Source organism: Macrotis lagotis, chromosome 1 (assembly GCF_037893015.1).
Source record: "Macrotis lagotis isolate mMagLag1 chromosome 1, bilby.v1.9.chrom.fasta, whole genome shotgun sequence".
Lineage (NCBI taxonomy): Eukaryota > Metazoa > Chordata > Mammalia > Peramelemorphia > Peramelidae > Macrotis > Macrotis lagotis.
Window position 1 is genome coordinate 867902202 of NC_133658.1, and position 24172 is coordinate 867926373.

Genomic DNA, 24172 nt, shown 5'->3' on the forward strand with positions numbered 1-24172 from the left:
CTCCCCTTGTTTGTTTCTGTGGATACAGAATATTGTTAGAAACCAGCTTTTGCCTTTGGTCAGAGCCAAACAAGGTGGGGTTGGAGGGGATGTGAGCCTCACCCAGAAGAGGGAAGAGGCGTTCTTCAAAGTCAAGGAGATAACACACCCATTGGTTTTTTCAGCTGAGTACTCAAGTTTCATCATCCCCACCATTTCATCTCAGCTTACTGATTTCTCCATCTTTTTACAAGTGCTGTTCTTTCTTTCTCATAAAAAAAAAACCATCAAATTTCTTTCCTTTGAAAGTCAGTCAACACTTGGGGGAAATCGCTTTGGCAACTGTGTAGAGAATGAATTGGAATTGGGATGGATTTGAGACAAGGAGACAAAATTGGAGGTTATTCAATTGGACCAGGCAAAAGCCTAGCCGATCAATAAATCAACAAATATTTATTAAGAGCTTACCATGTGCTAAAGTGCTGGGGTATACAAAAAGAGACAAAAGACAACCCCTGCCCCCAAGGAACTTACAGTCTAATAGGGAGACAACAAGCAATGAAGTAAAAACAAAGTGAGCTATATACATACATATATAAGATCAACAGGAAATAATTAGCATAGGGAAAGCATTGAAATTAAGAGGGGTTATGGAAGGTTTCCTGTAGAAGGTGAGATTTCAGTTAGGACCTAAAACAAGTCAAGAAATCTATAGTCAGAACAGAGGAGAGAAAGAGCTTTTTACAGATGGGAGGCCACCAGAGAAAATGCTCAAAACTGAAAGGTCTTTTCTTTTGTCACTATTTACATGATGTCATGGTCTTCTTTGAGAACAAAAGGCAAACATCACCATCATCAATGGGTCCTAAGATTAGAGTAGGGTTAAGATAAGAATTTTAGGCAATTTGAGTATGGGATATCTCTGAAGTGCCCTAGCTGAAAATGTTGGTAATATGTGACAGGAGCTTGGGAAAAATATTTGTGTAGTCCATTTCAATTTCTTTTTTCCCCCTCTGTTTTATATATTTTTATTTTTTTATTTATTTATTTTCCCATCTACATGCAATAGTAGTTTTCAACAAACTTTTTTTGCGTTTTTCTCCCTTCCTCCCTTCCCTCCCCCAACAGAAAACAATCTATTGATTGCATGTACAACTATGCTAAACATAGATCCACATTAATCATATTGTTAAAGAAGAATAAAATCAAAACCAAAATAATTAGAGAAGAAAAAATGGCATAATACATAAGACAACTTTTAAAAATTGAAGATAGTCTGGGACACTATTATACTGTTGGTGGAGCTGTGAACTCATCCAACCTTTCTGGAGAGAAATTTGGAACTATGCCCAAAGGGCAACAAAAATGAGCATACCCTTTGATCCAGCAATACTACTACTGGATCTATACCCTGAAGAGATGATGAAAAAGGGTAAAAACATCATTTGTACAAAAATATTCATAGCAGCCCTGTTTGTCATGGCAAAGAATTGGAAATCAAGTAAATGTCCTTCAATTGGGGAATGGCTTAGCAAACTGTGGTATGTGTATGTCATGGAACACTATTGTTCTAGAAACCAGGGGGGAAAGAATTCAGGGAAGTCTGGAGGGATTTGCATGAACTGATGCTGAGTGAGATGAGCAGAACCAGAAAAACACTGTATACCCTATCAGCAACATGGGGGTGATGTTCAACCTTGATGGATTTGCTCGTTCCATCAGTGCAACAACCAGGGACAATTTTGGACTGTCTGCAATGGAGAATACCATCTGTATCCAGATAAACAGCTGTGGAGTTTGAACAAATTTAAAGGACTATTCCCTTTAATTTATTTTATTTTTTTTTAGGTTTTTCTTTTTGCAAGGCAAATGGGGTTAAGTGGCTTGCCCAAGGCCACACAGCTAGGTAATTATTAAGTGTCTGAGGCCGGATTTGAACCCAGGTACTCCTGACTCCAAGGCCGGTACTTTATCCACTACACCACCTAGCCGCCCCTATTCCCTTTAATTTAGAAAACAAAACCAGATATCTTATTGTCTGATCTTGTCATCTCTTATACTTTTTGTTTCTTCCTTAAGGATGTGATTTCTCTCTCATCACACTCAATTTGGATCAATGTACATACATGGAAACAAAATAAAAGACTGACAGATTGCTTTCCATGGGGTGGGGGGAGTAAGATTGGGAGAAAAATTGTAAAACTCAAAACTCAAATAAAATCTTTAAAAATTTAAAAAATTAAAAAACAATTGAAGATAGTAAGCTTTGGTCTGCATTTATACTCCTCAGTTCCTTCTCTGGATATGGTTAGTATTTTCCATCACAAGTTTTTTAAAATTGTTTTTGATTATTGCACTGGTGAAATGAACAAATTCATCACAGCTGATCATCACCCAATGTCACTGGATAATGTTCTTCTGGTTCTGCTCAATTGACTCTGCATCACTACATATAAGTCTTTCCAGGAGAAATGACTTGTCCAGGGTCACAGTGCTAGTAAGTGTCTGAGACTGGATTTGATCTTAAGTTTTCCAGAATCCAGGCTCTATCCACTGCATCATCTGTTTCTGGATGGTAATCATCTCATCTGATTATCCAATACTTGGTGGTTACTTTGGCTTAGAAACTTTCTTTCCTTCTTATTATCATCATTTTCATCAAAATTACTTTGATTTTTAAATGTGTCTGTGTGCCCTTTCCCTGTGAAACTCTAGGCTGGCCAGCACCATTGGTGTCAGAAATAGGAATGAATGTTTGAAAGGAACTATACAGGAGAAGACCAACAGAATAAGGAGATTCAAACTTGGTCCAGCACCAACAGACAGACGATGCTATTGAACAGAGGGACAGAATGGAATGTCCAATAAATCCTGAAGAAGTAAGTACATTGAACATCAACTATAGCATGAACAGATGAGAATAACTGGTCATGTGTACTCCAGTTCTCCAAATGGTTGGAGGTCACTGATGAAGAAAATGGCTAAGCAGATCCATGTAGACAAGTGACCTAGAAAACTAAGTCTAGACTAGGACTCAGCAAGACCTGCATTCAAGTCCAGTTTCATAATTACTAGCTGTATGACTCTAGACTAGTCATTTTATCTCTTATCACCTGAGTTGGGACAGCTTAGTGAACCAGTAGATGGAGCACTGGGCCTGAAGTCAGAAAAATCTGAGTTCAAATCCAGCCTCATATGCTCACTCACAGTGTGACCCTGGATAAGTCATTTAGCCCTGTTAGCCTCAGTTTTCACATGAACTGGAGAAGAAGATGGCAAAATCACTGCTGAAAAAATCCCAAATGGGGTCATAAAGAGTCAGATACAACTGAAACAATTCAACAAAATGTAGCTTAAGAGAAACTGAAGTATATACAGAAGCATACTATGACTAGAATTACACAAATTATCTTCTTTAGAAGACTCCCTCAAACCAAAATATCAGAAGTATAATTTGTTAAATTTCCATTGTCCCCATTGGCACCTCCAAATCTGACTGTATGAGGTTGAGATGGAGGCTAGACAAAACAATGAAATGATACAAACTATTTTAGATATTCGAATGTTGTGTCAGTTTATATGGAGCATTGAAAAGCAGTAATGAAAGCAATGCAATAGGTAGAGACAAAACTCACTGTTCAAACTTACTTGGGCTCTTGCCCCTTCATTTCCGGAAAAGTAGCCAGAAATCTCTGCAGATGAACAAAACTGAATGGGATCAAGACTGTCCAACTTAAAAATAATTGAAACTGAAAAATAAAATTCTGTTTGTCATCTGATCAACATTTTTGTTGTTTAGTCCTGTCTTTCTTTATGTGACTCTGTTTGAGGTTTTCTCTGCAAAGATACTGGACCTGTTTGCCATTTCTTTCTCCAATTCATTTTAAAGAAGAGGAACTGAGACAAATAGGATTAAGTGACTTGTCCTGGGTCACATAGCTAATAAATGTCTGAAATCAGATTTGAATGAATGAAGGAGTCTTCCTGATTCCAGACCTGGCACTCTGTCCATTGTGTCAAAGAAATGAGTCTAGAGAAAATAAATATGTTTAAGATAATTAGCCCTAAGGGGTGGCTAGGTGGCACAGTGGATAAAGCACCAGCCCTGGAGTCAGGAGTACCTGGGTTCAAATCCGACCTCAAACACTTAATAATTATCTAGACATGTGGCCTTAGGAAAGCCACTTAACCCCCTTGCCTTGAAAAATCTTAAAAAAAAAAGTATCTCTTTAGGGGCAGCTAGGTGGCACAGTGGATAAAGCACCAGCCCTGGAGTCAGGAGTACCTGGGTTCAAATCTGGTCTCAGACACTTAATAATTACTTAGCTGTGTGGCCTCGGGCAAGCCCCTTAACCCCATTTGCCTTGCAAAAATCTAAAAAAAAAAAAAAAGAGAGAGAGAGAGAGATAATTAGCCCTTCAGCTTTTAAACTGAAATTATAGGCTCCAGGACTTACATCAGTAAGTAAAAAGACATTTCAAGAGGAAATCTATAAAATCTCAGAACAGACCAGCATTAATAAAGGAATATTTGTAATGAATTTGTGATAGGGAGCATTAACTTTGAATCCCAGTTAAGAAAATGTTAACCCCCTCTCCAAAATATTCCATTTTTGGCATTAGTAGATCCATATTATTAAAATTGTATTTTATTCTTTTTGTTATATCAACAAAAATTTATAGAAATTTATAGAAATTTATTTTCTCTCTTGTGTAAATTGCTGTTGAATCATTTCAGTCATGTCTGACTCACCATGATCCCATCTGGGGTTTTCTTGGAAAGGTACCAGAGTGGTTTGCCATTTCCTTCTTCAATTCATTTTAGAAATGAAGAAACTGAGGCAAATAGAATTAAATGACTTGCCCAGAGTCACACAGCTAACTGTGTTAGACTGAATTTGAACTCAGGAACATGATTCCTTCCCGATTCCAAACCCAGTGTTCTATTCACAGTGCCACCTAGCTGCCCCTTTATATAAATCCCTACATATTATCCTCAATTTTCACTTATTGTTCCATAAGGCCTAGAATATTTATTATTTGGCCTTTATAGAAAAATTTTGCCAATGCTTGTCTTAGAACAATAAGAGTGTTGGGAAATAATAGGTTGGGTTTGTTGGTTTGTTAATTTATTTTAATATTCTCATTCTTTTTCTCCATTAAAAAAAAACTTCTATTATAAATATGAATAGAGACACAAAACAAATGACCATATTGGCCATGTGTCAGGCTGCATTGTGAGTTCATCACATCTCTATCTATCTATTCGAAAGTGAATAGCATGTTTCATCACTGATCCTATGAAATTGTGGACATTATATTGATTAGAATTCATAAGGCTTTCAGAGTTCTTAGTTTTTAAGATACTATTGTGATTGTAGAAATTATTTTCTGTGCTACAGTATTTCTGTGTATTTTCTCTGCCACAGTTCATGCAAGTCATCCCAAATGTCTCTGAAACCACCTACTTCATCATTTCTTTTTGGTTTTTTTAGGATTTTGCAAGGCAAATGGGTTAAGTGGTTTGCCCAAAGCCACACAGCTATGTAATTATTAAGTGTCTGAGGCTGGATTTGAACTCAAGTACTCCTGACTCCAGGGCTGGTGCTCTATCCACTGCACCACCTAGCCACCCCTCATTTCTTTTTTTTAAAGAAAGATTTTAATTATTTTGAATTTTACAATTTTTCCCCTAATCTTGCTTCCTATCCCCCCCCCAACCCACAGAAGGCAATCTGTTAGTCTTTACATTGTTTCCATCCTTTGTTTGATTGATGAATATCTCTGACTTCCTCAGTTTCCAGGTTGTTGTTTGCTTGTTTGTTTTTGCCACCACAAAAAAAAGAGCTGCTATAAATATTTTTGCACATATGTGTCCTTTTCTTTTTTCTTTGATCTCTTTGGAATATAGACCTAATAGCCAAGTCAAAAGGTTTATGACAGTTTAATAGCTTTTTGGAGCATAATTCCAAATTACTCTCCAGAATAGATGGACAGACTCAGTTCCATCAACAGTGTAGAAATAGATTGTTAATTTTAAAATCTCTGATATAACATTAACAACCATTTACCTTCTTTTCCAATTTTAGATTCTATAATAAGATAGCTATTATTTTCAATTGCTTTATTCAATATCATTATCAAAAAAACATGAAATTAACATGATGATTAGTAGTAATAAATTGTGTACCAATCATTACAATCATTTTATACACTAGGATGCACTCTTATTAAATACCATCTTAAAGAACACATTTCTGGCCACTGATGTAACCATACCAATACCTAACAGTATTTTCAGATGTCTGTTCCACACAATCAATTTTACATTTCTAGGTAAACTTTTCACTGTTCCCTCTAGAAAGGCATTCATCAGGAATTAATGTAAAGTCTTTTTATACTGAAGGGGGTAGGCACACTTCCACAAGGAGCCATCTCCTTGCTCAGGAATGGAATTATCCTCTTCTTTTGGATTGGCACAGTTGCCCTGGCTTTTTGTCTCAAACTCCAAAGGAGCAAATCTTCATTTACGCATAGTAATATATGACTGCCACACTGAAGATCCTTTCTTTTAGTAGGATCTTTTTTCTTTCTTTTTTCTGCCTTTGCTGAAGATCTTTTTCTAAATATTAATAGCATTTTATTTTTTCCAATTACATATGAAGATAGTTTTCAAAAAATATTTATGTAAAAGTTTCTCCCTCCCTTCACTCCCTGCCTGCCTCCCCAAGACATCAAGCAATCTTATACATGTACAAGATATATTTCCATATTAGTCACGTTGGGAAAGAAGAATCAAAACAAAAGGGGAAAAGAATAAGAAAGAAAAAACATCAAATAAAAAAGTGAAAATAGTATGTTTTAAAATACATTTAGTCCCCAATTGACAAAGGATCAAAGGATATACAAAGGTAATTTGCAGATGAGGAAATCGAGGGTATCCATAGTCTTATGAAAAATTGCTCTAAATCATTACTGATTAGAGAAATGCAAATTAAAGCATCTCTGAGATACCACCTCACACCTCTCAGATTTGTCAATATGACCAGAAAGGACAATGATCAGTGCTGGAAGGGACGTGGGAAATCTGGAATACTGGTGCATTGTTGGTGGAGCTGTGAGCTGATCACAGCTGATCCTTTCTGGAGAGGAATTTGGAATTATGCCCAAGGGGCAATGAAAATGTGCATATCCTTTGATCTAGCAAGACCACTGCTAGTTCTATACCTTGAAGAGATCGTGAAAAAGGGTAAAAACATCACCTGTATAAAAATATTCATAGCAGCTCTCTTTGTAGTGGAAGTCAAGAGGATGTCCATCAGTTGGGGAATGGCTGGACAAATTGTGGTATATGTATGTTATGGAACACCATTGTTCTATTAGAAAACAGGAGAGATGGCAATTCAGAGAAGCCTGGAAAGATTTGCATGAATTGATGCTGAGCAAGAAGAGCAGAACCAGAAGAAAACTATATACACTAACAACAGCATGAGGGGTGATGATCAACCTTGATGGACTTGCTTATTCCATCAGTGCAATAATCAGGGACAATTTTAAGGGATATATGATGGAGAATACTATCTATATCCAGAGAAAGAATTCTAGAGTTTAAACAAAAACCAAAGATTATTACCTTCAATTTAAAAAAAAAAAAAGTTGTCTTATGTAATTTTGCTATTTTATTTCTTCCTCGAGGATATGTTTTTTTCTCTCAACACATTCAATTTTGATTAGTGCATAGCATGGAAACAATGTATAGATTATCAAATTGCCTTCTGTGGGGGGAGAGAGGGTGAAGGGGAGGGAAGGGAGAGTGGGGAAAAATTGTAAAATTCAAAACCTTGGGCGGCTAGGTGTTGTAGTGGATAAAGCACCGGCTTTGGAGTCAGGAATATCTGTGTTCAAATCCGGTCTCAGACACTTAATGATTACCTAGCTGTGTGGCCTTGGGCAAGCCACTTAACCCCATTGCCTTGAAAAATCTAAAAAAAAATTCAAAAAATTCAAAACCTTACCAAAAAATGATAGGTTGAAACTACTCTTGTATATAATTGGAAAACAAATAAAATATTTATATAATAAAAAATAAAATGCATTTAGACTCCATTTTTCTTTATCTGGATGTGAATGGCATTGTCCATCACAAGTCTTTTAGAATTGTCTTTGATCACTTGTACCCTGTTATGGTGTACAGTGCTCTCCTGGTTCTACTCACTTCACTCACTTCAGTATCAGTTCATGGAAGTCTTTCTAGGTTTTTCTGAAATCTTCCTGCTCATCCTTTCTTATTGCAAAATAATATTCCATTACCATATTATTACCATTACCATTACCAAGTCATATGCCACAACTTGTTCAACCATTCCTCAATTGATGGGTATCCCCTCAGTTTGCAAAAAGAGCTATAAATAATTTTGTACATGTGAATCCAATACTAAACTTTTTTGCCAGACTAATATTATCAATTATAATAAATAATAATAATTTAATACATCTCCAAATTAGCTATACAAAAGCACTATTCCATTTGCCTACCAACTTTAGCATTCTCTGTTGCCTTCAGAAACCATTATAGTGTAGTTATCATTTTTACCATAACTACTCTATCTTGTTCTCAACTAATTTATCAAAACCATTATAAAGTGAAAGTTTTAATTGTGAAACTTTTTAAAGGTTGCTACATGATTCCAGTTACTTATCCAAATCAACAATCTGCACTTGACTTTATCTCCTCTCTGCCAGAAGATAGATAGCAACTACTCCTTTGTAAAGGACCACTTGAGACAAAATATTAAAAAATATTAATTTCACCCATTTGTATAGATGGTTATAGATGGTGCTTTCTGCTACCCTGTTCTAAATTTTTAAACTTTTAACTATAACTATTTCTAAACTTTCTGATATGTAATCTTTAGGTTACATTAGGCTGAAAAGTAATATTCTAAATATTTGATTGCTCCCAAAAATATCCCCTTATTTCTCACTCATTAAAAGGGACAACAGAGTTGTACGATGAAGGAATGAATGAAGACATCTCAGTGTCTTTGCTTTTTATCCTTGTAGACCTCCAATTATAGCTGAAGTCTCCCTTGGAGATTCCCTCTTCCATCTAATACCCCAGTGATTTACAAATATCATATGATCCTAACAACTACCTTGGGAGAAATGGCCTATTAATAATACCACTTTTACAATAAAAAAAAAAAAACAGATCCAGAGAAGATGATGAAATGAGGAAATAAACTTGAGTGATTACTTAGTTTGTCTAAAGGAGTCATTCACTCATCTAATACAAAATTCAACCTCAGGTCTCTTCAATTACTCCATGCAGTCTGATAATTAGCATTCTATTCATTATTATCCCCAGAGCCTTGCACTTCATTTCATTCTCCCCTCCTGAGTCCACTGATCCCAAGCTGCTTCTTGAGGTTTCCCTTTTGGGTCAATCAATTGGGAGTAGGAATTGTTTTATTGTATATCAAAAGTGACTATAAAATTCAAAAATCTTTGATGTATGCCAGTGACTGGCACATAGTAGGTGAATGATTCACTTGAGCTTCTTGAACCTCACTTTCCTCACCTGTAAAACGAATGGCTTCAATTTAACCTGTGTCAACTTAGCCGAATCCTTTAACTAATCCTTTAAGGTCTGTGAGATCTATTACAATTAATTCTCCAAACACCTGTTTTGAATGTAGGTTTTATGCATGTTGTGATTCGGATTAAATAACAAACTCCTTATCAAAGGGATTAATTTTTGCTTTTCCTTATCCCCAGCTCTTATATCAGTGATAGGAATGCAGTTGCTTTGTTGCCTTGAATCCACAAGTATGTATTTAACTCCTAGTAAGGGGTGGACTGTTCCCAGCCCTATGGTTGCTGATATACAGAAGTAATGTGCAATTCAGGCAGCTCCTCCTGAAACTGAGTAAAATCAGTTTGGCGCTCCTAAAACAGTAGATTAGCTGCCCAGAACTATTCAGACCAACTAGACTGATTTTAGGGAACACCTTGGGGAAACTGATCAATTTTGTGATTTAATATAATATAAGCTTGCAATATTTTTGGATAGGATATATTTTGGGTTCTTCTTTTGATCTTTTGTCTAGGATGTAAATCTGAAATCAGATTTACATAGGAGGCCAGAGTTGGATAAATGAGATAAAATTTGATAGCACTCCCCTCACAGGATTATGGTGAGGTTTCAATTATAATATATATATAATATGTATATATATTTTATATATATATATATATATATATATATATATATATAAAACTCTTCAAGCTTTAAATACTTTTCTAGAGTATATTTAAAGAATATCAGCTCATTCTCATATAGGTTTAGAAAAAAAGAGTGAGTTCTTAATCCTTTTTGTGTCCTGGACCCCTTGGCAAATCTGGTAAAGCCTAGAATCCACATCTCAGAATCCTGCTTTTAAATTCATAAGGCTGGAGAACTGACAACTGTTTTATTGGTGATCTCTTCCTTTATTCAGATTTCATTTACTTCAATAAATATCTATTAGGGGCAGCTAGGTGCTGTAGTGGAGTCCTGGAGCCCTGGAGTCAGGAGTATCTGAGTTCAAATTTGACCTTAGACTCATAATGCTCACCTAGTTGTGTGACCTTAGGCAAGTCATTTAACTCCCATTGCCTTGTCAAAAAAAAAAGATAAATATATATATCTATTAAGCACCTACTACAGGCCAGGTCCTGGAAGATAAAGGCAAAAATGCAAGAGTCCCTTGCCCTCAAGGAGCTTACATTTCACTGAGGTAGTAGTATATGAGTACACAGCTTGTGCAGGAAGAAAGCTCTGATACCCTGGCTTTGATTTATGTATGTATGTGGTCTGAGCCAGTCCTACACCTTGGAACTGGAATTCTATGGATGTAGAGTTCCACCAAGATCTGGCTGGGGTGGGGGTGGGGGTGTTGAATTGGGATCTTTCCTCTGAGAGAAAGAAGTGTTGCTTGTCAGCACTTAATTCCCCTTTTTCTGGTATTTAATCACTTACAAATTTCCTCACTTTGCCCCACTTTGCCTTCCAAGTAATTAGGAACAATCTGCAGAGTGTTCTCATTGTCATCCAAGCATTTTCTGTCCTGGTTCTACTTGTGTGAGGTTTAACAATTTGTCCAAAGTTAAGGATGACCAAGCTCCGGTTGGCTATTGTGTGATAAATAGAAACAACCCAAAATATGACACGGTATCTATTTGTGTCAGTCTAGGAAAGAATCCATTGAGCTGGAAGTTTCTCTGATTCTAGGATGGATTTGGAATTAGATAAGTTTGTTGTTTAATGGTTTGCTTATTTTTTTAATTTTATTTTTCCAATTACATGTAAATTTAGGGGTTTTTTTATTTTTTTCATTTATTTAAGGCAATGGGGTTAAATGACTTGCCCAAGATCACCGCAGCTAGGCAATTAAGTGTGAGGCCGGATTTGAATTCAGGTCCTCCTGACTCCAGGGCCAGTGCTCTATCCACTGTACCACCTAGCTGCCCCTATGTAAATGTAGCTTTATGTAAGATTATGAGTTCCACATTTTTCTACCACCCTCACCTTAAACAATAACTTGGAAAAAGAACTGGGTTTCAGTAAATTGCAAGCTCACTATGCATCAGGAGTATGACATGGCAGCTAAATCTCAGATGGGATGGACTGCCTTTCACAGGGTGAGTGACCACTCCTCGGAGATCTTCTGGCAGAGGCTAGATGAACACTTGTTGACTATGTCATAATGGAAATTCTTTTCTTTTTTTATTCCCTTTTTTAGGCAATCAGGGCTAAGTGATTTACCCCGGGTCACACAGGTCGTTAAGTGTCTGGACTAGATTTGAACTCAGGTCTGGACTACAGGATCAATGCTCTATCCTCTGCACCACCTGGTTGCCCCTGGAAATTCTTTTCATGGATGAGTTGGTCTAAATGGTGCTGAAGAGTTCCTTCTGAATCTCCAGTTTTTTTATTCTGACTAAGCCACAGAGTAAAGCACAAGAAAAAGCCAGCTGAAATTGCCCTGGGAATGGTTCCCGGAATGGCATTCTTCAGTTTCAAGGACTTTTTTTTCTTTGTCAAGTATGTCATATCTTTGGTGTAAGGATATCCTAATGAAGATCTTACTTTCCAAGACAAGCAGCATCTTAAAGAGTATTTAGGGTTCTCAGAGATGATGTATTCTACCAGGTCCAGGACCAGGCTAGTATGGTCCACTATGGCAGTACTTGAACCCAGGTCCTCCTGATTCCAAGGTAGTTCTCTGACCACTGCTTCATGCTGCCCCTCAACAAACTTGGCATCCAAGATTTTAGCCCTGAGAGGCAAGGAGAGTAGTCATTAGTGTTACAGATGATGGTACTAAGGCTCTAACAGTGAAATTCCTTGCCTGAGGTTATATGGTTCTTCATAAGGCCTATCATATGCCTCTCCATTTTTTCCTCCCTAGGTTTTGTCCCAATATACCCAACTCAAACCAGGACAGGTTTTTCCACATGTGGATACTGAGCAAAAGAAAAATTAGAATTTGAATTGAGAGGATTTGAGTAGAGTAGGACAGGTGAATCCAAGTGCTGAAATTTCCTTCTGAGTTATCTACAGCAATAAAAATTCCCAACTTAGATCTGAACCTGATACATCAATGGTTCTCAAACCTTTTGACCTCAGGACCATTTGCACTCTTTAAAATTATTGAGGACCCCACAAAGAGTTTTTGTTTAATGTAAGATATATCTGTCGATAATTACTGTATTAGAAATTAAAACACCTTAGTGTTAATGAAAATAGTTTTGACTTTTTGTATACCACAGAAAGAGAATGGGATAGGGGAGTCCAAATATCTATTTAAACTAATAGAAATCAGAAACCATTTACAGAAAATTTTCTAGGTTAGAGACCCCATCTTTTCTGTCTAATTGGAAGTCATTTGAAAATGAACAATAGAAGCATTTTTTTTTGAGTCTATAAAGCACCAAAGGAAGAGAGTTAGCTGGGAAGAAAGGAAAGATTAGAATGAGAGTGAGGGATTACAATCCTGAGGAAGGGAGAATACTGTTGGAAAAAAACATGTTCAATTTATTATCCATCTCCATAAGGAAGGTAGCTTATACCTCTGGAATAAACACTGCTTCTAATATTATTCTCTAATGGCATCCTTTCCAATGATGCAGATCTGAGCAGATTCTCTGTTAAGTGACCTTTGCCACAGAACAAATGTCCTGGGGGCCTTCCTCTTACCCTAAAGAACACAGCAGGAGAGCAAGTGGTCTGTCCATTGGTTATCCCTGAGACCACAAGATGACCCAATCTTGTTTTAATTTGTTTCTTTAATGGTATACTTGAAGCCACTTCTTCGAAAATCAAGATAGCCCTTGATGTAAATTCTATGATAAATATTTATGGCTGATGAATTGAATAACTCCTGTGAAACTCATTAAAATGAATACCTCTGAATTACAAAGATACTGAAATTTGTTTTGGATTCTAATTCCCCATTTGTCAACTTGGCACAACATAAAAATATGTGAAGATCCTAAAATAATTTTTTTTTGCAAGGCAATGGGATTAAGTGGCTTACCCAAGGCCACACAGCTAGGTAATTATTAAGTGTCTGAGACCGGATTTGAACTCAGGTACTCCTGACTCCAGTGCTCTGGAAAATAATTTTTTTTTTAAATTCCTTATGAGTTAATTCTATTTACTGCTTCATCTTTTTAGAAATATCCATTAGGGATTGCACCACTCACTCCTGGAGTGGTTTCATCCCTTCTATCTGCTCAACCAAGAAAATTTCACAACCCAGAATTTTTTCAAGGTCAAGGTCAAGGTCCTGCCAGAAATGGTTGCTCTTATGAACACATAAGAATCTATTTGACCTTCAGTTTTCATTCTCTGCAAGATCAGATTATTAAATTTATATTACTATTCCAATCTTACGGGAATTTATAACCCTAAAGGGATAGAGAAATGAGAGATATAGTCAGTTGTTTTTGCTGCTAGTATAATATCCTTTTAGGATATAGTTGTTCGAGTGACTTCTTACTAAGGAGTAAGATCAAGGTATCCCTATACTTCCCAGAGAGTGAAGGACTGGAGAAAATCCACCTAGGGAAGTTCAAGGTTTTTTTCAAGCATTCTATAGTTTTAAAGTCTATTTTTTTTTTCCTTGCCAAGTATATCATTTCTTTGGTGTAGGGATACCCTAGTGAAGAGCTCACTTTCCAAGGCAAACAGCATCTTAGAAGGTGGCTAAGTACTCTCAGAGATGCTGCAGTTTTATAAGGTCCAATACAGCAGTACTTGAATTCAGGTCCTCCTGACTTCAAGGTAGCTCTCTGACCACTGCATCAGTCTGCCCCTTTACAAACTTGATCTCTAGGATTTCTGCCCTGTGAAGCAAGGAGAATCATGTAATCCCAGTGTTATAGATAAGAGTAGTAGGGTTCAAACAGTGAAATTCCTTTGCTGAGGTTATGTGGTTCTTCAAAGTGCTTAAGACAGACCTAGATTGGGGGCGGCTAGGTGGTACAGTGGATAGAGCACCAGCCCTGGAGTCAGGAGTAACCCTGAGTTCAAATCCAGCCTCAGACACTTAATAATCACCTAGCTGTGTGGCCTTGGGTGAGCCACTTAACCCCCGTTTGCCTTGCAAAAACCTAAAAAAAAAAAAAAAAAAAAAAAAACAGACAGACCTAGGCCCTGAGTGTCTTCACTGCCCATCTACTGCTAGGTTATCTAGATCCCACTGCTGCTCTAGATTGTAAAAACTTCTCCCATCTTACCTTCCTTATGTCTTTCAGGTACAAACCTGACCTCATGTGGTCTGATGGAGAATTCCATCACTTACTGGAATTCCACTGAGTTCCTCACCTATACAATGACAGCCCTGTTAAGGGAGGTGCTTGGTGAATGACTGGTTATGACTGTAGAAGATTGAGTGAGCCAGAGTCTAAAACCAACTTTATTCTTACTTTCCATTCTTGCTTTGTCAGGAAAGAAAAAAATTCTGGATGAGGAAATAAGGAAGCAGACTACCGTGGGGATACTTTGTGGAACTGAGAGAAGAGTAAGGAATTTAAGTTTATGTATATTCACATTGTCCTTGATAAACGATGAAAAGAATTATTCTCTCGCATAGAATCTTAAGAGACTTCCAGAACAGTCTTTTAGTTCTGGGGCAGAAGCACTGAAGCTTGAAGGGATGGTGAGAGAACTCTGATGTATCAGAGTGAGCACAAACCAGAGCACCAGCCTCAGAGCAGCCCTGTGGTAAGAATCTGTAGGGGGAATCTGTGAAGCTACCCAGCACTTCCAGAGCTCCCAGCTCACAGACAATAAAAAAGAGGCTCAGGGGAGACTACAGAGGTCCCTCTGCTCTCCCTGGGGCAGGATTCTGTTTAGGCCTACACTCAGCTCTTTGGTGCAGTCTGGGCTCCCATACCACCATAAAGGAGCAGGGATCCTCCTCACAGCTCCAGGGCAGAAGGGAGGGCAGAGGATGACCACATACCAGAGCACAGGCAAGAGATCAGTCAGAGCCTCTCAAAAGACCTTGGAGGAATTGAGGACCCTGTGAGGTGTCCCAAAAAAACACTCAAAGCCTTGGAAGTTCAGCAAATCAATCATAGGCTGAGAAAATGAGCAAATAGCAGAAAAAGAAGAACCTGACCATAGAAAATTTCTTTGATCCCATGGAGGATCAAAATACACTCAAAAGTTGACAAAGTCAAAGCTTCTATATCTAAAACCTCTAAGACATATAGGAAATGGGCTCAGGCTATAAACGAGCTCAAAAAAAAAAACTTTGAAAAGCAATTAAGAGTAGGGCAGCTAGGTGGTGCAATGGATAGAGCACCGGCCATGGAGTCAGGAGTACCTAAGTTCAAATCCAGCCTCAGACACTTAATAATTACCTAGCTGTGTGGCCTTGGGCAAGCCACTTAACCCTATTGCCTTGCAAAAAATAAAAATAAAAAAGGCAATTAAGGGAGGTAGAGGAAAAACTAGAAGGAGAAATAAGAGCTATGAAGATAAATCATGAAAACCAAGTCAGCAGCTTGGTGAAAGAAATAAAAAAAATACTGAAGAAAATAACATGTTAAAAACCAGTTTAGGCCAAATGGGAAAAGAGGCCCAAAAGGCCAATGAGGAGAAGAATGCCTTAAAAAGCAAAATTGGCCAGCTGGAAAAGGAGATAAAAAAGCTCTCTTAAGAAAATAATTCCTTCCAATGCAGAATGAAACTAAAGGAAGCAGATGACTTTGCAAGAAATCAGGAAGTAATAAACCAGTACTAAAGAACAAAAAATTAGAAGACAATGTGAAATATCTCATTGGAAAAACAACTGATCTCAAAAAACAGATCCAAAGAGATCATTTTAAAATTATTGGGCTACCTGAAAGTCATGACCAGGAAAAGAGCCTAAATTTCATTTTTCAAGAGCTAATACAGGAAAATTGCCCTGAGATTCTAGAAGCAGAGGGTAAAATAGAAATTGAGAGAATTCACCAATCACCTCCTGAAAGAGATCCCAAAGAAAAACTCTCAGGAATATTATTGCCAAATTCCAAAACTCCCAGGTCAAAGAGAAAATACTAAAAGCTGTAAGAAACAAAAAATTCAACTACTGTGGCTCTATAGTCAGGATTATACAGGATCTGGCAGCATCTACATTAGGACTTGGAAAAATGATATTCCAGAAAGCAAAAGAGTTTGGATTATCAGCTACCCAGCAAAACTGAACATCCTCTTTCTGGGGAAAAGATGGACATTCAATGCAACAGGAGACTTTCAAACTTTCCTACTGAAACAACCAGAGCTAAACAGAAAGTTTCTCCAAGTACAGGACTCAGGTGAACCATAGAGAGGGGTGAAAGAGAAGGACTAATTATGAGGAACTTAATGATGTTGAACTGTTTGTATTCCTACATGGGAAGAAGATACTGATAACTCATATGAACCTTCTCATTTATAAGAGCAGTTAGAAGGAGCATATATAGACAAGGCACAGTAGGGAGCTGAATATAATGATATAATATAGTATAAAGATGGAGTCAATGGGTGATAAAAGAAAGTACTGGGGGACAGCTAGGTGACGCAGTGGCTAGAGTACCAGCCCTAGAGTCAGGAGTACCTGAGTTCAAATCTGTCCTCAGACACTTAACAATTACCTAGCTGTGTGGCCTTGGGCAAGTCGTTTAACCCTATTGCCTTGCAAAAACTAAAAAAAAAAAAAAAAGAAAAAAAAAGATATTTCATATAAAAGAGTTAAGAAAAGATTTTTGCAATGGAGTGGAATGGGGAAAAGTGAGGGGGAATGAGTGAGCCTTCATTCTTATCAGAAATGGCTCAGAGAGGAAATAACATACATAGTTAATAAGTTATAGAAATCTATCTTACCCTAGAGAAAAATTGAGAGGAAAGGGATGGGAGGGAGGGGAGGGGGAGTAGGTGATAGAAGAGAGGGAAGATCATGGGAGAGGGTACTTAGATACAACATACCTCTGAGCAGGGACAGAATGAAAGGAAAGAGAGAATATAATAAATGAGAGTGGGGAGGAATAGAGTGGAGGCAAATACAGCTAGTGATAGCAACTGTGGGAAAAATATTGAAGCAACTTCTTTGGTGAACTTATGATAAAGAAAGCAACTCACCCCAGAGACAAAGTCATTGCAATCTGAACACAGACTGAAGTGTACTTTTTTTCTCTCTCACTATTCTTGAGATTCTCTATCTTTTTGGGAGGAGGGAGATTTACATTTACTCTCACAACAAGATTATTGTAATAATATAAAATAAGTAAACCAAAAAAGGGGAAAAAAGCACAAGGATAAACTTAAGACTGAAGACAGTTATGACAGTGAAGTATTATACATCCTTATCATGTGAGGACCAGGGAAGAATAGGCCTCGTTTAGCTTTATTTAGCAGTATACATTCTTGATTTGCAAAATCGGCTAAGAAAACCTGGTCAATATGCTTTTATAGTTATTAACAAAGGAATCCATGTGGCTTCAACCCTGGTGACTCAGTTCTCCTTTTCATCCTTTAGGATTAATTTGTGGTTAATGATCTCTGTAATCATAAAGGTTACCTTTACCCATCATTATAAGTACAAGTCAGAAACTCTTTCAAAAGTCAAGTGAGAGATGTGTACCACCTTTAATAAAAGTGACTGGGGTATCATCGAACCATGGAAAGCAAAGACATTATGCCTGATATAGAAATCATTTCAGTAAGAACTGCTTTGTCTTTGGTCTCATGAACTAAAATGGAGAGGGAAAAGATATAGCAGGAAGACTATAGTAGGAATTAGAAGACTTGGGTTCAAGTGCTAGCTGTGCATCATCTCTTCATTGGGTATGCTTTCTCATCTGGACAATAAGGAGATTGGACTACCTCACCCTCTATTGAAAGAATTTTTCTACCTAGCTCTAACATTGAGAGTTCTAAGGTTTCTCCCTTTTCTGACATTCTTTGTTACAAGAGTCTTCCCAGCTCTGAAATTTTAGATTCTTAGGATTCTCCTGCTCTGACAGTCTGGATTCTAAGAGTCTTCTTCCAAGCTCTGACACCATCTTCTCCATGGAGTTTTTCCAGACTCCTGTACCCTCCTTTCCAAACTACTCTGTATATCTTTATTCATTCAAAGGCTATGTGAGTCTTATCTCCAAGATCTCTAAGGGCCTAAGAAACAAAGAATGTGTCCAAAACCGTCTGGCTGTTAATGTTGCTGTTTTTAACATTTAGGATTTTCTGAGCAATGTTTTTGGCATTGCTGTTAATTTGATGAGGGGCCCTTCACTATTTTTCTTTCTTCTTTTTTTGTAGTTCAGCTTTTTCCAATTACATGTAGAGATGATTTTCAACATTCTTTTTGTAAAATTTTCTCCTTCCCTCCCTCCTCCCTAAGATAGCAGATAGTCAGATACAGGTTATACATGCACAATCATGTTAAATATTTCTGTATTAGTCATGTTGTATCTTTCTTCTTTTCCAGGAACTAATTGAAGTTATGATTTTTGGAGGCAATTATCTGATCAATGTTGAGCCAACAAGTGATGGGATCATTCACCCCCATCTTTGAAGAAAAGTTCTGAACTGGCTAAAAACCAAAGGAGAAGGGATTTATGCTTCTAAGTCATGGAGGGAACAAATGGAAAAAAGCACAACTACCATATAGAAGATTACCTCTCTGCATTTGGGGGTCACTAGGTCCATTGTCCCATCCCAGGTGAGGAGCTCTCCTGTATCCAGACCCCATGACCAGCAGAATCTCCCCAAGTTCTTCTTCATGTTGAACCATGCAATCTTTAGAAGCTCCCTGATGTCCTTCAGGTTGAACCCTTCTATTCATAGACTCAAAAAGAATTCCTGTCATCTTATTCTAACTCAAGGTTTCTTGGCCTTTTTGTACAATAGATACCTTAGGCAATTCAGTGAAGCCTCTGAACCCCTTCTAAGAAAAATAGTTTTTTTGTTTGTTTTTTTGTTTTTTAGTTTTTGCAAGGCAATGGGGTTAAGTGGCTTGCCCAAGGCTGCACAGTTAGGTAATTATTAAGTATCTGAGGCTGGATTTGAATGCAGGTATTCCTGATTCCCAGGCCAGTGCTCTATCCACTGCACCACCTAGCTGCCCCCAGAAAAATAGTTTAAAAGTACAAACTAAAATACCATGGATTACAAAAAAAAAAATCAATTATATTAAAATGAACATGCATTTTTTTCCCATCCAAATTCAAACACTCCTTACAATCAATCTATAGGGGTACTTGAGCTATTCTCTACCCTCATTTTTCAAATGAGAAAATGAAGGTTCAGAAGTGAAATGCTTTTCCCCAAAGTTTTAAAGGAAGTGGCAGAACTGAGTCTTGAACTCAAATCTGATGCCAATTCTAATTTTTTTTCATTTCCTTCTCACACCTATCTATTACTCTCAGTTAATCAAAAAAATGCATTTGGTCAAAATAAGTATTGAACCATGCTTTCTACAGTCTTTCCCATCCCTTCCCTCCTATAAATTGTTGGATTGTTTGGTGAAATAATACCCATACTCCTCATTGTGGCACAGGGGACAGAGTACTGGCTCTGGATCAGAGGATCTCTTGGGTTGAGATCCTTCCTGAAGCTTATGACCTTAGTATTCCCTGAGCCTCCCTTTTCTCATTCATAAGATGCCTCTGAGGTCTATTTCCAGTTCTTCTCTGTAGGATTCAAGATGTTCTGTCCATTAAATGACTACAAATATTTGCTGATAGTCATTTGGTGAATTTCTGGGTAAATTAGTTGAGATAGAAGGGCCTTGTTTAGAAGTAAAAGCAGAAAGACAATGTTTCCTGCTCCTAAACTCAATGGGATTTCCTAAATTCTGGTCATATGACTCTGAATCCAAATAATGGACTTATACATGGAAATAGATTCTGATAGGTTAAGAGCTTTATGAATATTTGAACATGTCTATGGTGGCTATTTTCTACAGGTACACCTCAAGGGAATCTGCTCTGTATACCTTCTTCACCTCTTGGCCACAGAATGGAGTGGTACAATCAAATACACAGAGTAAAGCAGTCTTCCCTATTGCTCATTATTATAGAAAGTTCCCTCCCGCTGTGAAAACAATAATCAAAATCTCTGAAGCAAAGATATCGCATTCTTGCAACTGCTCACAATCAGTGAAAATTACAATATAGATAATGTTCATTTGTGGTTTGGCCAGGTAATGCCAAATTTGTTGATTTGATGTTGGTTGCTAGTTAAAGGAACTTTGAGGGTGAGCAGGAACCTAAAGAAGTGAGGATCCCAACAAAATGTAACACTGAATGAGCAGGGAGCAAGGGTACAGCTGGAGCAAAGTTTATGAACTCAGTAGCACCTCTCCAAGGGAACAAGAGAAAGATGGTAATTCTGGCTATTCCCGGCTTTACATATTTTAGACTTATATCAACCACCAATAATGGCAGCATTGGAGAGTCTCAAGTGTAATTTCAAAGAATGGTTGGGAACGGAGTTGACTGATAGTTCCATCTTGGAAGAAAGCAACTATATCCAGAGGAATATTACTGTGAGTGCTGGTCCCTCATTATAGAGCCAGTCCATACCCAAGTCTGCTTAGAGAAGTAGAGATGACCAGTTTGGAGTTCCTGCTTCTTGATCCTGACAGTTCTCCATAGAACAAACCTAGAGGAATTCCTGAAGCCTTGGGGTAAGGACAAAAATGGGAAATGAACCAAAAGAACACTAGGTGTCATCCATATCATGGAGGATTTGTTTTTGTTTTCATTCTAATCTAAAAAGCCATAAATGGCACCATGTCACTTGCTGTTAAACCCTTTCAAAATGTGCAGTTAAGGAACAAATGACACAATTTCATATTCCTGTCTTGTGCCTCTTTACATGGGAATGTTTTGACAAATGTGAAAAAAATAAAATTTTTTCCACTTAAAAAAAGGAAGTTGTGCTGTTCATTCTGCCAGGTAGACTGCCTGCCTCTTCTGAAATCACTTGGCACAAGAGATCTTCAACATATCCCCCAAACAAAATAGTAAAGTCAGAATTCTGGTGCTGGACAGTGACCCGTTGGGAGGCAGAAGTGTTGAGTCCTAGTGCTACCTCTGCCACTAACTCATGTGGGAACCTTGAGGAAGTCAATTTACTCACTGAGCCTCGCTTTCCACCTCCATAAAGTGGGAATGATGGTTGAAATGCCTCTATATCAGTTTTGTTTGGGTTTTTTTTAATGAGATAAACTCCTAAGTAATCAGGAAGTAAAAAGAGTCCCAGACTAAAAAGGCACCAGAGTCTGCTTCTGATGCTGAAGGCATGGCATCACACAAAGCTCATGAGCTTTTCAGGTTCTGGTCTAAAAAAATGGCAGTGGTGATTACATTCCTGTAAATTCTTTTGGGGTGTACAAAAAATCTCTCCCCAATAGCACTGTGAAGAAATATATTAATGGCCTCATTTTAAAGGTGAGGAAACTGAGGCTCCATGAAGAAGAGAATTGTGGAGTTGGAAAGGATCTCAGCTCATCCAACTTTTGCTTACAGCCTTAGTACAAGGGTACTTAACCTTCCAAGTGACTTCTCCAAAATCACAAAACTAACATGGGCTCACATCTAGGACTACAATCAGCCCTAAAATTCTACCCTGTCCTGCCCTGCCTGTCTGATAAAAGGTGGTAAGAAGTCCAATTAACATGCAATCCTGAAATTCCTCCCCATCTCTAAGCTTCAGTCTTCTCTGACAAACAGTAGAGCTACATAGATAAGCTCCCTCCCAGTTTGGAAATTCTTTGAGCCTCTATGTGATTAACAAATTGTGATATTTAATTTTACACAATTTTACACAAATGTATTTACACAAATAGAATTACATAGTGTCTTTAACAGAGGGAGAGGGAGCTGAGAGAGTATTTCTAACTCTGCTGTCTCTGTAAGGATCAGTAACTTGGCCAGTCTCACACACATTTATCAGTCAAAGACACCACAACTTCTGACTACAGTACCTAATCTTCATCAGCTACTCAAATCAAAAAGCATTTATTAGGGGCAGCTAGGTGGCACAGTGGGGGTAGCTAGGTGGTGCAGTGGAAAAGAGCACTGGCCCTGGAGTCAGTAGTATCTGAGTTCAAATCCAGCCTCAGGCATTTAATAATTACCTAGCTGTCTGTGTGTGTGGCCTTGGGCAAGCCACTTAACCCCATTTGCCTTGAATAAACCTAAAAAAAAAAAGCATTTATTGAAAACCTACTGCTTACCAGACATTGGGCCAAGCTCTGGGGATCAGCTAGGTGTCACAGTGAATAAGAGTAATGATCTTGGAGTCAGGAGGCTAGGAGTTCAAATCCAGCCTCAAGACACTTGCCACTTACCAGCTGTGTGACCTTGGACAAGTCACTTAACCCTGATTGCCTCACATCCTGGGCCATCTTCACTTGTCTTGATTCATATCTGGCTACTGGACTCAGATGACTCTGGAGGAGAAAGTGAGACTGGTGACTTAGCATAGAACTCCCTCACTCAAATCTAATTCATGTCCTTGTCATGGCATCACCTCCCTGATGTCATGGTCTTCTTCAAGAATAAAAGGTAAAAATTAAAAAAAAAAAAAGACCATTATCACAGGGAGATCAGAAGGAAAGGAAAAAAAAACAAAAACAAAAACCAGGTCTTTCTTACTCCAGGCTCAGTGTTCTATCTATTCTTCATAGTAACATTTTATCCTGCTAATTTAGTTATTACCCAATGCCTGAATAACTCTTGACTTCCTTTGATTGGACTAGAAACTGTCTCTCCTAATCACAATCACTTTTAGTGAACTTATTTTCATTTAAATTGAGTGAATATGTGGGTATGCTTGCCCTGAAACCCTGAGTCCAGTCACTATGACTGGTGTCAAAAATGGGAGTGAACATCTGAAAGAGATGAAGTTCATAAGAGAGAAGGAGCACTGTCTGCTGACATGGGGGGACTAGCCAGAACACGACTGCAGTGGCTCAGGGGATGGAAAGCACTCTAGTCTCCAGGAATGGGCGGTGAGTTGTGTCAGTCCTGGGAAGGAAGCACAGGAGCAGAAAGAGAACCCAGGGAACTCCTTAACTTGAACAAGAACAGGTACCATCTGGCAGATGGAACACCCCTTACCCAGTTCCAGGTCATAGTTAAAGGAAGAAGAGGAGTCATCTCAGGGAAACTGGAACCTAACTATTGAAAAAAGAAAAAAAACCTCTGCAGTGGAATAATCAAGCCAGAAAATTAAGCCCACAAGGGATCTAATAGTTCCATTGTTCTGAACCTGCAGAACCTCCCACTGGGCTAAAGTTACTGAGTCTAGTAGCAGTCGATGAACACTCAACTATTCACAATCCAACAATATTCTTTTTTTTTTTAATTTTCTTGCAAGGCAATGGGGTTAAGTGGCTTGCCCAAGGCCACACAGCTAGGTAATTATTAAGTGTCTAAGAACGGATTTGAAGCCAGGTATTCCTGACTCCAGAGCCAGTGCTCTATCCACTGCACCACCTAGCCACCCCAATCCAACAATATTTTGACCCAAACTGTGCCAGGAACTTCAAAGCTCCAGGAGGCCAGTGCATAGACTTCTCCTTCCTTACGATAATCATAATAATAATTCCTTAAAAATTAGAATTGGTCAGATGGTAAAAGAAATGCAAAACCGTACTGAAAAAAAACTC

At 38.0% G+C, this 24172-nt stretch overlaps 1 protein-coding gene across 1 annotated transcript in view; it reads left to right on the plus strand.

Moving 5' to 3' along the window:
* Positions 1 to 21371, plus strand: part of CNR2 (cannabinoid receptor 2) — a 56862-nt gene extending 35491 nt beyond the window's left edge. Inside the window, exons 2-5 of the transcript XR_012474556.1 lie at positions 2695 to 2858; positions 14973 to 15046; positions 18980 to 19213; positions 20459 to 21371. The gene's annotated coding sequence lies outside the window, so the exon portion shown is untranslated. The remainder of the gene's footprint in view (positions 1 to 2694; positions 2859 to 14972; positions 15047 to 18979; positions 19214 to 20458) is intronic.
* Positions 21372 to 24172: the final 2801 nt, after the last annotated feature.